The sequence below is a fragment of the Lolium perenne genome, chromosome 1, assembly GCF_019359855.2.
Source record: "Lolium perenne isolate Kyuss_39 chromosome 1, Kyuss_2.0, whole genome shotgun sequence".
Lineage (NCBI taxonomy): Eukaryota > Viridiplantae > Streptophyta > Magnoliopsida > Poales > Poaceae > Lolium > Lolium perenne.
In genome coordinates, this window is record NC_067244.2 from 185,740,206 (window position 1) to 185,754,229 (window position 14,024).

Sequence of the window (14,024 nt, forward strand, 5' to 3'; positions counted from 1 at the left end):
CCTTCACTTGTACTGAGCGGGAATGCTGCTCGTGCTTCCAAATCCCTAAAAACCAAGTTATTCCAAAGTGTCCACCATAAATACCTATGCATGGCATTTCAAACCATTCCAAGTAAATTTTCATGTGCTACCTTTAAAACCTTCAAAGTACTTCTCAATTTGTGTCAATGTTTTATAGCTCATGAGGAAGTATGTGGTGTTTTATCTTTCAATCTTGTCAGTCAGACTTTCACCAATGGACTAGTGGCATATACATCCGCTTATCCAATAATTTTGTAAAAAGAGCTGGCAACGGGGTGTGACGTGGGCATTACCCTTCGGGTAACCAACGTTGCCCTATCCTGTATTGACTATTTGGAGGCCCATGAAGGCACTTGGAGGCAAGGCGGCCCATCCGGGTGGTGCACCAGAGGATTCCTTGACGAGCAAGACAAAGAGGCGGCCGAATAAGGAAAGATTAGATTTAAAACTACTGTAAACCTAGTCATACTCGATTGGACCTCTTGAGACCTGGCCTCCTATATAAAGGCCAGGAGAGGGGCTGTCGAGGGACACAATAAATCTTAGCAAACCCAGCCACCAAAATCTTAGAGCTAGGTCACCATAGAACTTAGCCATCTCGACGAGATCTCAGCCGAACTATTCGGCACCCCATTGTAATCCATTATCATCATAATCAAGAACAGACAGGCAGGACGTAGGGGTTTTACCTCATCGAGGGCCCCGAACCTGGGTAAATCGCTCTCCCCGCTTGTCTGTGAACCGATGTCTCGTGTCAGCTTGCAGGATTCCATCAACCCTAAGCCCCTAATGGAGGGCATTGCCGAGGAGCACCCTCGACAATTGGCGCCGTCTGTGGGAAACCTGTCGGCACAAGATCGGTCATCGGCAGATCCAGTCATGTCACCAGCAACTTTATCGACACCGTCATCGCCAAACCTGGGAAGCCCGATTCGATTCGGCTCCTACAAATTCACCCTGCACAGCGACTCCTCCCGCTCAACCTTCTCAGATCTACAAGGAAACATGGAGATGACTTTCGGCAGCGTCCACTACAACGTCAACGCGGAAGGAATCCTTCGGCTGCTGGAATCGCCCGCTTCCGGATCGACGAGTCCGAGCGCGTCATCGTCACTCGACCTTTCGGCTGGTCTGACAGGCTCGACGAGTTCACCCGCGCCCTCGACTCCCCGTTCGGCGTCTTCCATGTCGGTAGGATCCGACGATCCTACATCTTCGGAGTTAACTTCGTACTACTGCTTGAACTGCGACACCAGGCACGGGCTAGGATCGAGCGACACGCCGTTCATCTGCAATGCCCAGTATTCATCGGGAGAGGACAGTATCGACAGCATCGTCCAAGGAACCACCCAAAGAACGGCACACCATCAGGTTTATGTCGCCAATAACACGGGAAACACAAGGCACAGAGGAGATGGAGATCATACTCCTCGTTCCAGTAGACGAGCAAGTTTCGAAAACAGCGCCAGCAACCACAACAGCGACTACACCATCGCGGACGAGGAGTGGGCAGCAGCCAAGGCAGCAGCACTTAACAACACACCGCTCCCTGCAGGAACCTCGGTTGGAACCCTCAACGCCTATCGCTCTATACTAGAGAAAAACCGGGAGCACCTATCGAAAGAGCAAGCCACCCTCGAGAGACGCCTATCTGCGGCAGACCGGTCCAGCGAACGACGTAGAGGCTCGCAAGGGAGTGCCTCTCGAAATACTCAGGGGGCAGGCAAGCACCGGTCGAGACTATCCAGGCTTTCGGAAGACGACGCAAGAGAAATAACATCGAGTCTGACCAAATCCTTCATGACCACGGACACCGCAGGCATGCCACGGCCGAAAACCGTTGCAGGAGCAACAGCCAACCTCGCTGCATACCTCATCAACCAGCGCCCTGAAGGATCCATGACTCAAGCCCACCGAGGCGCCCTAGAAAGCCTCGCGATATTGGGAAATAATCTAGTTCCGCGAAAGGAAAAGACCACGTTGCAGGCTAGTGGTTCAAAGCATCATGTGAGAGACGCTCGGGATGAAATCACCCAGAGCAGGATCGACAAAGCAAGACGACGACGCGCCGCTAGGGAGGAGAATGACAACAATTTTTCGGATGAGAATCAGGAGTACGACGGCGAACTCAGGGGAGCCGACTGTTTAAGCTATAAAATCCGCGAGGCGATGCCACCCAAAAAGTTCAAGCCCACCCCTACTGACGCTGCCAAATACGATGGGCAGCAGGAGCCAAGATCTTGGATAGACGACTACCTGCAGACTGTGATTCTGCATAAGGGGAACCAGATAGCAGCAATGCAGTGCTTGCAGCTTTACCTAAAGGATTCAGCGCGAGCCCGGCTAAGGGGGCTGCCGAAGGGGTCCATCAAATCATGGGACGACCTAGTAGATGCCTTCGTTGCCAATTTCCAAGCAACGTACAAGAGACCCGCCGGGATTGAAGAGTTACGGAATTGCCAGCAAAAGAAGTAGGAATCGATGCGCTCATACATCGGGAGATTCACCAAACTCCTAAACACTGCCGAAGATGTATCTGTCGACAGAGAAATCGACGCTTTCAGCGATGGCGTCCGACGTGAAAGCTACATAGAAGAACTTGGACGCAAAAAGCCAAAAACCATAACCAAGTTAATGGAAATCGCCAACAGCTGGGCCGATGGCTAGGACAACGTACGAAGGCCGCGGCAGCGCAGTGACGACGAAGACGACGACCAGCCGAAGCACGACTCGGGTGGTCGAAGGGATCGTCACAAGAGAAGGAAGAACCGCAGCCATGACGACAACAACCTGGTAGCCGCAGGGTACTCTGATCGGCAGGACGATCGATACGACGATAGAAGAGACGATCGATAGGATGGTAATCGGAACAACTTTGGGAACCGTGGCAATTATAAACCACGACAGCAAAGGACTCCCGAACTGCCCTACGCTGAGCAGATCAACGCCCCCTGTTACCTGCACTCGTATGTCGATTCTAAGGACGGCAAAACAAAGTCAAGCCACTTGCTCAGGGACTGTCGGCAGTTCATTGACATGCACAAACTCATCCAGCAGGCAGGCCAACAACCACCACCACCACCTCCACCTCCACCGCAACATCAAGTCCAGCAGGCCCAACTTCATCAACCCAACGAGGCGTTCCCACCACCACGTGGGCAGATGAGCATGATCCATAGGACAGGTGTCTCAAGAAGAGAGATGAAGAAGCTCACCCGAGAGATTAACCTGGCAGAAAGCATCATGGCGAACATCCCCGAGTATGTCGAGTGGTCCTCTCAGAACATTACGTTCAATCGAGCAGATCACTCGATGACCATACCAAAACCAGGACACGCTGCCTTAGTAGTCGAGGCACAAATCGGGGGGTTCAAGATGAGCAAAGTCTTCATGGATGGTGGAAGCGGACTGAACCTGATATTCGTCGACACAATAAAAAGTATGGGGATCACCATGAGGATGCTAGAAGAAACAGACACTTGCTTCCATGGGATTCTTCCAACTGCACCGGGCTACTCTCTTGGCAAGGTTTACCTGAACGTCGTCTTTGGCAAAACCGACAATTTCAGGAAGGAAAAGATCGAGTTTGAAGTAGTGAACTGGGAATCACAGTATCACGCTATACTCGGGAGACCAGCTTATGCCAAGTTCATGGTTGTACCGCACTACGCATACCTCAAGCTGAAAATGCCTGGGAACAACGGGACAAACATTACAGTCTATGGAAGTTTTTCACGCTCGGACAATTGTGATCGTGACTTTCAGAGGATTGCTGCGAAGTTTGGGTCACAATAAGAAATCGTCGACCCTCTGCCCAAGTTGTCGATACGTGAAATCAAGGAGGAAAAACATGTCAGGGAAACCAAGAAGAAGCCAGCCGACCTTGCTCTTGAAGCTTTGGCAGCAGAAGCTTCGGCAGCGAAAGCTTCGGCAGTTGATGACACAGAAGACCTAGGAGACAGCAAAACGCTGGCAACCATTGTCCAGACCCCTGGTGAAATCAACAACGCTGCAGCAACCACTAACGTGGTGAAAAAGCCAGAAGATGAGAAGAACCCCTTCCTTGCTTAAGCAATTTATTAGCGTTTAATTTTTTTCCCTTTATTTTAAACAGGGCCTTCCTTTTTTCGCCCTCTAGTCTCGTGCTTACCTTATTAATGAGAACTTAAGTTTCGATCCTTTGTTAAGCATTGCAGTAATTCAAAACGTCTAAGCCGCATCACCATGCAACATAGTACGCGGCAGAAGATCGTGCTTCAAAAGAAAAGCCTCTACGAGTGCTAAAAGATACAAAGCAAACAAGGATGTTAATCCTTCCCTCTGCTATAGATGCCTCTACGAGTGCCGTAAATAGCAAGAGTTCGGAAATACATATAAACACAACCCACGTTCGATATTTTACTTATGGAAATATCAAAGGACAACGGGCTCATCGGCAGAATCACTGCACCCGAAATATTCGGGAGTGACTGTCGAAACATACATCGGTTGAAAGCAAAGTTGCGCATACAACAGGTTTAGCAAAACCTGCAACACGAGCTGATCACTCAAATGATTTGCTGACCAACGAGTACACATACATTCAAACGGGCAATTAAGATTTGTTCCCTCAAAATTTGCCAACGGCATTAACACGGTAAAAGTACATATACATGTATCTACCGAACAAAAGGGCTCAATTACACAATCCAAACACTTGGATGAAGTAGCCAAAATACCTATTTACAAAACAACCTTAATCCCTGAAATCACCCTTGCGGAGTTTCTTTTTCCTCAGGTACCTTTGAGTCCTCCTCAAGCTTGTCGACAATTATATTGGCGGGCAACAATACCTTCGGATACAGTGTCTCCAAATCACCAGTTGCGTTGGCAATAGACAGAAAATTCGCTGAGGGATAACGAGCAAGGACAAGGGCAAGTGTAAACCTGGCCCCCGCAAAGACCTGAGCTCGCAGCAAGTCCCGAATCTTCTTGGTATTTCCAAACTCCGACATCAAAGTCAGCAGCGTAGGAGGGACCGCATTCAAAGGGAACATAATCCTCCAAATTACCCGCAGAGCTTTGTAGCATTTGTCGAAGAAATGGTGGACTTGTTGGACCCGATCCTGAAATTGTGCGACAGCCGAAGCCTTCGAGTGTTCCCGCCAGAAAATTTCTTCGGCTGATGACAGCTCGGTCAGTGCGTGCACACGCTCGTGAATCCGTTTGTTCTCTTCCGCACGGTTCAAAGCTATGACTGGCAAAGGAATCAATGGAAGATCAGGCAATGCGTTTTCACAAAAGAGTGATGAAATCAAAGACCAGGGAACTTATAGTTTAAACTTTCAGTAGCCTTATGCAGTTCAGTAAGAGCATAGCGCTCTACGTCGGCTGCAATCTCGCCCTTCTTCCTGATAATGGCGGCCTAGGCATAGGTACTGCGCAGGTCCTTTTCCAACTGTGCGATCCGATCCTTCATACGTTGCGATCGATCATCTTCAGAAAGAGCACTCGAAGAATCGTCAACGAAGGCAGGCACTGGGAACACCTGTAAGGAAAGACGTCAAAGGCATGACAGATCGGTTCACCTCAACAACAGAAGGTACTCCCATCGGGAGAATACAAGCGGAAATATCATAAGCAAAGAGTGTGCTAACAACATTGCCAGCATAAAGTTTATTACAAACAGAAGTTATCCGACAGAACATCGTTTCACAACAGTTCAAAGGAAAGTTTGCTACAGAAATCAAATGGCTTGGGTTTGAGTTGATAAACTAGGGCCGACCGATGTCTTCTTTGATGACACCAGCTCGAGGAGCTGGCGTGCACACTTAAGAGCCGATATCTTGAAGGTGCTTAAATCAACGAACCGCCCATCTTGCTCTTTCGGCAGCTCCTTAGACATTTCTTCAATGTCAGCCTTAAAGCCGTGACCCATCATAAGTTGGAAGGCCAGGAGGGCACCATAGGTACGCGAGGTGCGTTTGAATACCTCGATAACTTCCTTGGTGTCAACCGCGAAGGCGTCGATCAGCTGCCCCAGAGTTTTGTCTTGATTGATCTTGGGAAAGATCATCGAGTGCATCCGCGCCATGGCACCTTTTCCCTTTTCAAGAAGCTCCCGTGTAAGCTGGTGGGAGGCGAGAGCCATCGACACACCATTTGCCGGAGAGTTGTTTGGAACTTTGTCCAAGGCATTGGCAGGGATGTTGGCGGCTTCTACAAGAAAATGAATTGGAAAAGGTCGTTGACAAAGGAACGAATCCATAAGTGCAATAATCGACAGAGGTGTACAAAAGAGATTACCAAGTAGAGCCAAAGAAGACTGACGAAGGAGCTCATCCTTTTCAGCTGGCCGAGCTTCTTCCTCTTTCAGCTTCTCCTTCAGTTTGCCCAGTTCCTCCTTCAGGGAGTCGACTTCCTGGCGAGCTGTGGCAGCCTTTCTAATGGCGCCGTCCAACTTCAAAGAAGAAGATTTAACCTCCTCCTGCAGTCGAACTTTGTCTGCTTCCAGAGAAGTAAATTGAGAGGCAAAGGCCTCCAAAGAAGATATAACACCTCGCAGGTCCTTAAGGAAGAAAGACGTTTAAACAAAGAATCATTAAACAAAGTACGCACCAGGAAAATTCAAGTTGTTATCAAAAAGGGACTTACAGAAGAAGGAGTCGCGGCGGTGGCAGCTGAAGGAACATCTTTCCCCTTAGAAAGGGAGGAAGCTGTTGACGCCTGAGCCGTGGGGGTTGCCTTAGGAGCCGAAGCTTCGGAAGCCGCAACGTCCGGTGGAGCAGCGCCAGATTTGGCTTTCTTAGACGGAGGCTCAATGAGACCTTCGTCACTGCAAAAGGAAATGATTAAGCAGAAGTTATAAAAGTAATGCAAAGAATAAGAGGGCAAAATACGGCTTCAGGGAAGAAGGTACTCACATATCGAAAAGATCGTCTTCATCGGCAAAGCCACCAGTCGATCTCTTCATGGGTGAAGCCCTGGTCTCCTCCACAGCTGCATCAATAAAGGCATCACGATCAGCGTCATCATCACGCACTGATCCCTCTGTGTCGCAAGCATCATCGGCTAAGGAAGGAGGATCGGCATGGGCAGCTTCAGAATTTATTGGGTCATCGTGTTCGCCCTCTGGGTCTATGTGTTCAGCAGCATGAAAATCAACAGGGACTGAGGAGCCTCTTCCCTCAGAAGTGTCATTTGGAGAATCATGCGAGTTTCTAGAAACTATGGCAATCTGTCGAAGAAAAGAGCAAGTAAGTATGAATGGTGATTATGTCAACTAAGTAGGAGCAGCGTAATAAGAATATAAGAAAGGAAAGATACCTCTGGTGGTGGATGATCGGCATCAAAGGGAGTATAAGAAGATATCAACGGGATCGAGTCTTCCTGACTAAAGAAAGTAAGGCGACGGACTTCGTCAAGCAGCTCCTTTTCTGACAGTTCAGCAACATTTATCCTGGTTTCATCCTTTGCACCCGAATACAACCACATCGGGCGGATTCTGGCCATGACTGGCTGGACTCGACGCTTCAAGAACACCGCTGCTACCTCTGTGCCGATCATAGTTTGACCGTCGGCTTCTTTGATCCGAAGGAATTTGGCGAATAGTTCGTCGGCTGCTATCTTCTCGTCGGGAGAAAGAATGTTCTTCCAAGAGTCCTTCGGCTTGGCTTCAGGGACATCGACAAAGCAAGGAAGCTGGGATTTGGTTGTTGAAGAGTCTTTAACATAAAACCACTTCAGTCTCCATCCTTGCACGGATTCTCTCATTGGGAAACTGAAATAGTTAACCTCTGAACGAGCCACAAACCCCACTCCTCCAATGATAAAGGATCCGTTACTACTGATGTACCTCTTTACATAGAAGATCTTCTTCCACAGCCCGAAATGAGGTTCGATGCCCAGAAACGCCTCGCAGAGGGTGATGAACACAGCAACGTGAAGGATTGAGTTGGGAGTGAGTTGCCATAGTTGTATCTCGTAAGTCCGCAAGAGATGAAGAAGGAATTCATGGGCAGGAAGCGAGAGACCCCGATACAGGAATGATAGGAATACCACGGTAAAGCCAGCAGGGGGATTGGGCCGAGAAATCGCACCTGGGAGGACCACGTTCCTCTCGTCGGAGGAAATTAATCCCAGGCTTCGGGATCTCTTCTCGTCGCGCTTGGTGATGGTTGACGCTATCCAATCCCCAGGTTTGGCTATCGAGCCTGGCGGTGCTGGCGGCGCCGGAGCTGGGGGAAGAGCGCCTGGAGCGCTCCCCTTCGGAAGACTAGAAGAGGATTTGGCGGCGGCGCCACCGCTAGTGGAGCTGGCGGCGGCGCTGGAGTTCTTCTTTTTCACCATTGCGAGATCTGGGAAGAATCGAAAAGCGGTGGTGGCGGCGCAGCAGTTGCGAAAGGGAGAAGAAGAAGAACGACAAGAGAATGTTATGACAAATGAAGGAGAAGATTAGGGATTTTCATCCTTTGGAGATTTTAAGAGAAGGAAGGCCACGTGGGCACGTGTCGTTACTGCTAGTGGACCTTTTTCCGATTAATGGTTGCAAGAATCGAGGAGGTGCCTTGGTAACTGTGGGAGAGGAGCAGAAGTTGCTTGAAAATAGGGCCAGGCCCAACGGGTCGCGTCTTATCAGTCAAAACCGAGATGTCAGTAAAACGTCATCAATGACGTCATGAGGAATGATTAAAGAGTTCGAAGGAATAAAAAGGTATCGGGTGATGAACTTGAGTCTATGCACAGATTGCAAAGCATCTGCACTTAGACTCGGGGGCTACTCCCATCGGGAGTGCTGGATGCGCACCCGATAGAATGAAGACCCGAAGAAAAAAGCCTTGGAGGAAGAGATAACTGCTCGACTCGAGTCTGCACCCGGTTGCAAGCACCCGTGCCCAGACTCGGGGGCTACTCCCATCGGGAGCGTGATGTCTACGGGTGCTTCTATTCTTGTAGACAGTGTTGGGCCTCCAAGAGCAGAGGTTTGTAGAACAGCAGCAAGTTTCCCTTAAGTGGATCACCCAAGGTTTATCGAACTCAGGGAGGAAGAGGTCAAAGATATCCCTCTCAAGCAACCCTGCAACCACAAAGCAAGAAGTCTCTTGTGTCCCCAACACACCTAATAGGTGCACTAGTTCGGCGAAGAGATAGTGAAATACAAGTGGTATGAATGAATATGAGCAGTAGTACGGCGCCAGAAAAGTGCTTGCTGGCGTGCAGTTGATGGTAGTAATATTGCAGGCAGTATAAATGCAGTAAAATAGTAAACAAGCAGCGATAGCAGTATTTAGGAACAAGGCCTAGGGATCATACTTTCACTAGTGGACACTCTCAACATTGATCACATAACAGAATAAATAGATAGATGCTAGACTCTACACCCTCTTGTTGGATGATGAACACCACTAACTGTGTAGGATTACACGAACCCTCAATGCCGGAGTTAACAAGCTCCACAATATTCAATGTTCATATTTAAATAACCTTAGAGTGCATAACAGATCAACATAACCAAACCAAGTACTAACATAGCATGCACACTGTCACCTTCACACTACGAAAGGAGGAATAGATCACATCAATAGTATCATAGCAATAGTTAACTTCATAATCTACAAGAGATCACAATCATAGCCCACGCCAAGTACTACACGATGCACACACTGTCACCATTACACCGTGCAGGAGGAATAAACTACTTTAATAACATCACTAGAGTAGCACACAGATAGATTGTGATACAAAACACATTGCAATCATAAAGGGATATAAATAAGCACTTCACTATGCCATTCATAACAGTGAATAAGTATTCTGTGAAATATAGCCTAAGAGACCCACACGGTGCACACACTGTCACCTTTACACACGTGGGACAAGGAGTCTCCGGAGATCACATAAGTAAAACCCACTTGACTAGCATAATGACATCTAGATTACAAGCATCATCATATGAATCTCAATCATGTAAGGCAGCTCATGAGATTATTGTATTGAAGTACATAGGAGAGAGATTAACCACATAGCTACCGGTACAGCCCCGAGCCTCGATGGAGAACTACTCCCTCCTCATGGGAGACAGCAGCGTTGATGAAGATGGCGGTGGTGTCGATGGAGAAGCCTTCCGGGGGCACTTCCCCGTCCCGGCGGCGTGCCGGAACAGAGACTCTGTCCCCGGATCTTGGCTTCGCGATGGCGGCGGCTCTGGAAGGTTTCTCGTACCGTGGCTTTTCCGTATAGGGTTTTCGCGACGGAGGCTTTAAGTAGGTGGAAGGGCAAGGTCGGTGGAGTCACGAGGGACCCACACAACAGGGCGGCGCGGGCCCTAGCCTGGCCACGCCGCCTTAGTGTGGCGCCACCTCGTGGCCCCACTTCGTATCTCCTCCGGTCTTCTGGAAGCTTCGTGTGAAAATAGGACCCTGGGCGTTGATTTCGTCCAATTCCGAGAATATTTCCTTACTAGGATTTCTGAAACCAAAAACAGCAGAAAACAGGAACTGGCACTTCGGCATCTCGTCAATAGGTTAGTTCCGGAAAACGCATAATAATGACATATAATGTGTATAAAACATGTAGGTATCATCAATAAAGTAGCATGGAACATAAGAAATTATAGATACGTTTGAGACGTATCAAGCATCCCCAAGCTTAGTTCCTACTCGCCCTCGAGTAGGTAAACGATAACAATGATAATTTCTTAAGTGACATGCTACCAACATAATCTTGATCAACATTATTGTAAAGCATATGTAATGAATGCAGCGACAAAACAATGGTAATGACATGAGTAAACAAATGAATCATAAAGCAAAGACTTTTCATGAATAGTACTTCAAGACAAGCATCAATAAGTCTTGCATAAGAATTAGCTCGTAAAGCAATAATTCAAAGTAGAGGTATTGAAGCAACACAAAGGAAGATTAAGTTTCAGCGGTTGCTTTCAACTTATAACATGTATATCTCATGGATATTGTCAATGTAAAGTAATATAACAAGTGCAATATGCAAGTATGTAGGAATCAATGCACAGTTCACACAAGTGTTTGCTTCTTGAGGTGGAGAGAGATAGGTGAACTGACTCAACATAAAAGTAAAAGAAATGCCCTTCGCAGAGGGAAGCAGGGATTAAATCATGTGCTAGAGCTTTTGAAGTTTTGAAATCATATAAAGAGCATAAAATAAAGTTTTGAGAAGTGTTTGTTGTTGTCAATGAATGGTAATGGGTACTCTAACTACCTTATCAACCAGACTTTCAAGAGCGGCTCCCATGAAGGACGTTATCTCTACCAGCAAGGTAGATCATCCCTCTTCTCTTTTGTTTACACATGTATTTTAGTTTAGTTTTTATTTTTTTATTTTTTAGATGACACTCCTCCCAACCTTTGCTTTCTCAAGCCATGGCTAACCGAATCCTCGGGTGCCTTCCAACAATCACATACCATGAAGGAGTGTCTATTTGCAAAATTAAGTTGCTTACTGATGAATCAGAGCAAAACATGTGAAGAGAATTATTAATGGAGGTTGATTAATTGGGGGCTGGGAACCCCATTGCCAGCTCTTTTTGCAAAATTATTGGATAAGCGGATGAAGCCACTAGTCCATTGTGAAAGTCTGTCAAAAGTAAATGACAAGATCGAAAGATAAACACCACATACTTCCTCATGAGCTATAAAACATTGATACAAATAAGAGATAATAGATTTTGAATTGTTTAAAGGTAGCACATGAAGTATTTGCTTGGAATGGCAGAGAAATACCATGTGGTAGGTAGGTATGGTGGACACAAATGGCATAGTGGTTGGCTCAAGGATTTTGGATGCATGAGAAGTATTCCCTCTCGATACAAGGTTTAGGCTAGCAAGGTTATTTGAAACAAACACAAGGATGAACCGGTGCAGCAAAACTCACATAAAAGACATATTGTAAACATTATAAGACTCTACACCGTCTTCCTTGTTGTTCAAACTCTTTACTAGAAATTATCTAGACCTTAGAGAGACCAATTATGCAAACCAAATTTTAGCAAGCTCTATGTATTTCTTCATTAATAGGTGCAAAGTATATGATGCAAGAGCTTAAACATGAGCACAACAATTGCCAAGTATCAAATTATCCAAGACATTTTAGAATTACTACATGTAGCATTTCCCAATTCCAACCATATAACAATTTAACGAAGAAGATTCAACCTTCGCCATGAACATTAAAAGCTAAGAACACATGTGTTCATATGAACCAGCGAAGCGTGTCTCTCTCCCACACAAGCATTTATTCAAACAAAAACAAAAACAAAAACAAACAGACGCTCCAAGTAAAGTACATAAGATGTGACCGAATAAAAATATAGTTTCATGGGAGGAACCTGATAAATTTGTCGATGAAGAAGGGGATGCCTTGGGCATCCCCAAGCTTAGATGCTTGAGTCTTCTTGAAATATGCAGGGATGAACCACCGGGGCATCCCCAAGCTTAGAGCTTTCACTCTTCTTGATCACGTTATATCATCCTCCTCTCTTGACCCTTGAAAACTTCCTCCACACCAAACTCGAAACAAACTCATTAGAGGGTTAGTGCATAATTAAAAATTCACATGTTCAGAGGTGACACAATCATTCTTAACACTTCTGGACATTGCCCAAAGCTACTGGAAGTCAATGGGACAAAGAAATCCATCCAACACAGCGAAAGAGGCAATGCGAAATAAAAGGCAGAATCTGTCAAAACAGAACAGTCCGTAAAGACGAATTTTAAAATGGCACCAGACTTTCTCAGATGAAAATGCCCAAATTGAATGAAAGTTGCGTACATATCTGAGGATCACGCACGTAAATTGGAAGATTTTTCTGAGTTACCTACAGAGAATTAGGCCCAGATTCGTGACAGACAGAAATCTGTTTCTGCGCAGTAATCCAAATCTAGTATCAACCCTACTATCAAAGACTTTACTTGGCACAACAATGCAATAAAATAAGATAAGGAGAGGTTGCTACAGTAGTAACAACTTCCAAGACTAAAATACAAAATAAATGTACTGTAACAAAATAAACACATGGGTTATCTCCCAAGAAGTTTTTTCTTTATAGCCATTAAGATAGGCTCAGCAATTTTAATGATGCTCTCCCAAGAAATAAGAGTTGAATCGAAAGAGAGCATCAAGAAGCAAATTCAAAACAAATTTAAGCCTAACATGCTTCCTATGCATAGGTATCTTGTAAATAAACAAGTTCATGAAGAGCAAAGTAACAAGCATAGGAAGATAAAACCAGTGTAGCTTCAAAAATTTCAGCATATAGAGAGGTGTTTTAGTAACATGAAAATTTTTACAACCATATTTCCCTCTCTCATAATAATTTTCAGAGACATCATGAACAAACTCAACAATATAAGTATCACATAAAGCATTCTTATTCACATGCATAAAAGTATCATTACTCTCCACATAAGCATAATCAATTTTATTAGTTGTAGTGGGAGCAAATTCAACAAAGTAGCTATCATTATTATTCTCATCATCAAATATAGGAGGCATATTGTAATCATAATTAAACTTATCCTCCATAGTAGGCAGCACCATAAGACCACTATCATTATAATCATCATATATGGGAGGATATCATAATCAACATAAACTTTCTCCTCAATACCCGGAGGGCTAAAGAGATCATTTTCATCAAAACCGACCTCCCCAAGCTTAAATTCTTCCATAGCATTAGCAACAATGGTGTTCAAAGCATTCATACTAATAACATTCCCATTAGCATGCATAAGTTCCACGGGTTTTTTAATTTTTTCTTCAAACACATCATGTCCTAATTCAAGATAAAGTTCATAAAGATCTCTCATTTTGTTGTTGTCTTCCATTAAGCCTTACTAGTGTAAAACAAGAGACAAAAAGATGCAATTGCAGGATCTAAAGGAAATAGCTTCGAGCACTTACAACGGCAACAGAAAATAACTTAGTTACCTGGGACCGGAGTGTGAGTGCCTTTTACCTTTCCTTCCCGGCAACGGCGCCAGAAAATAGCT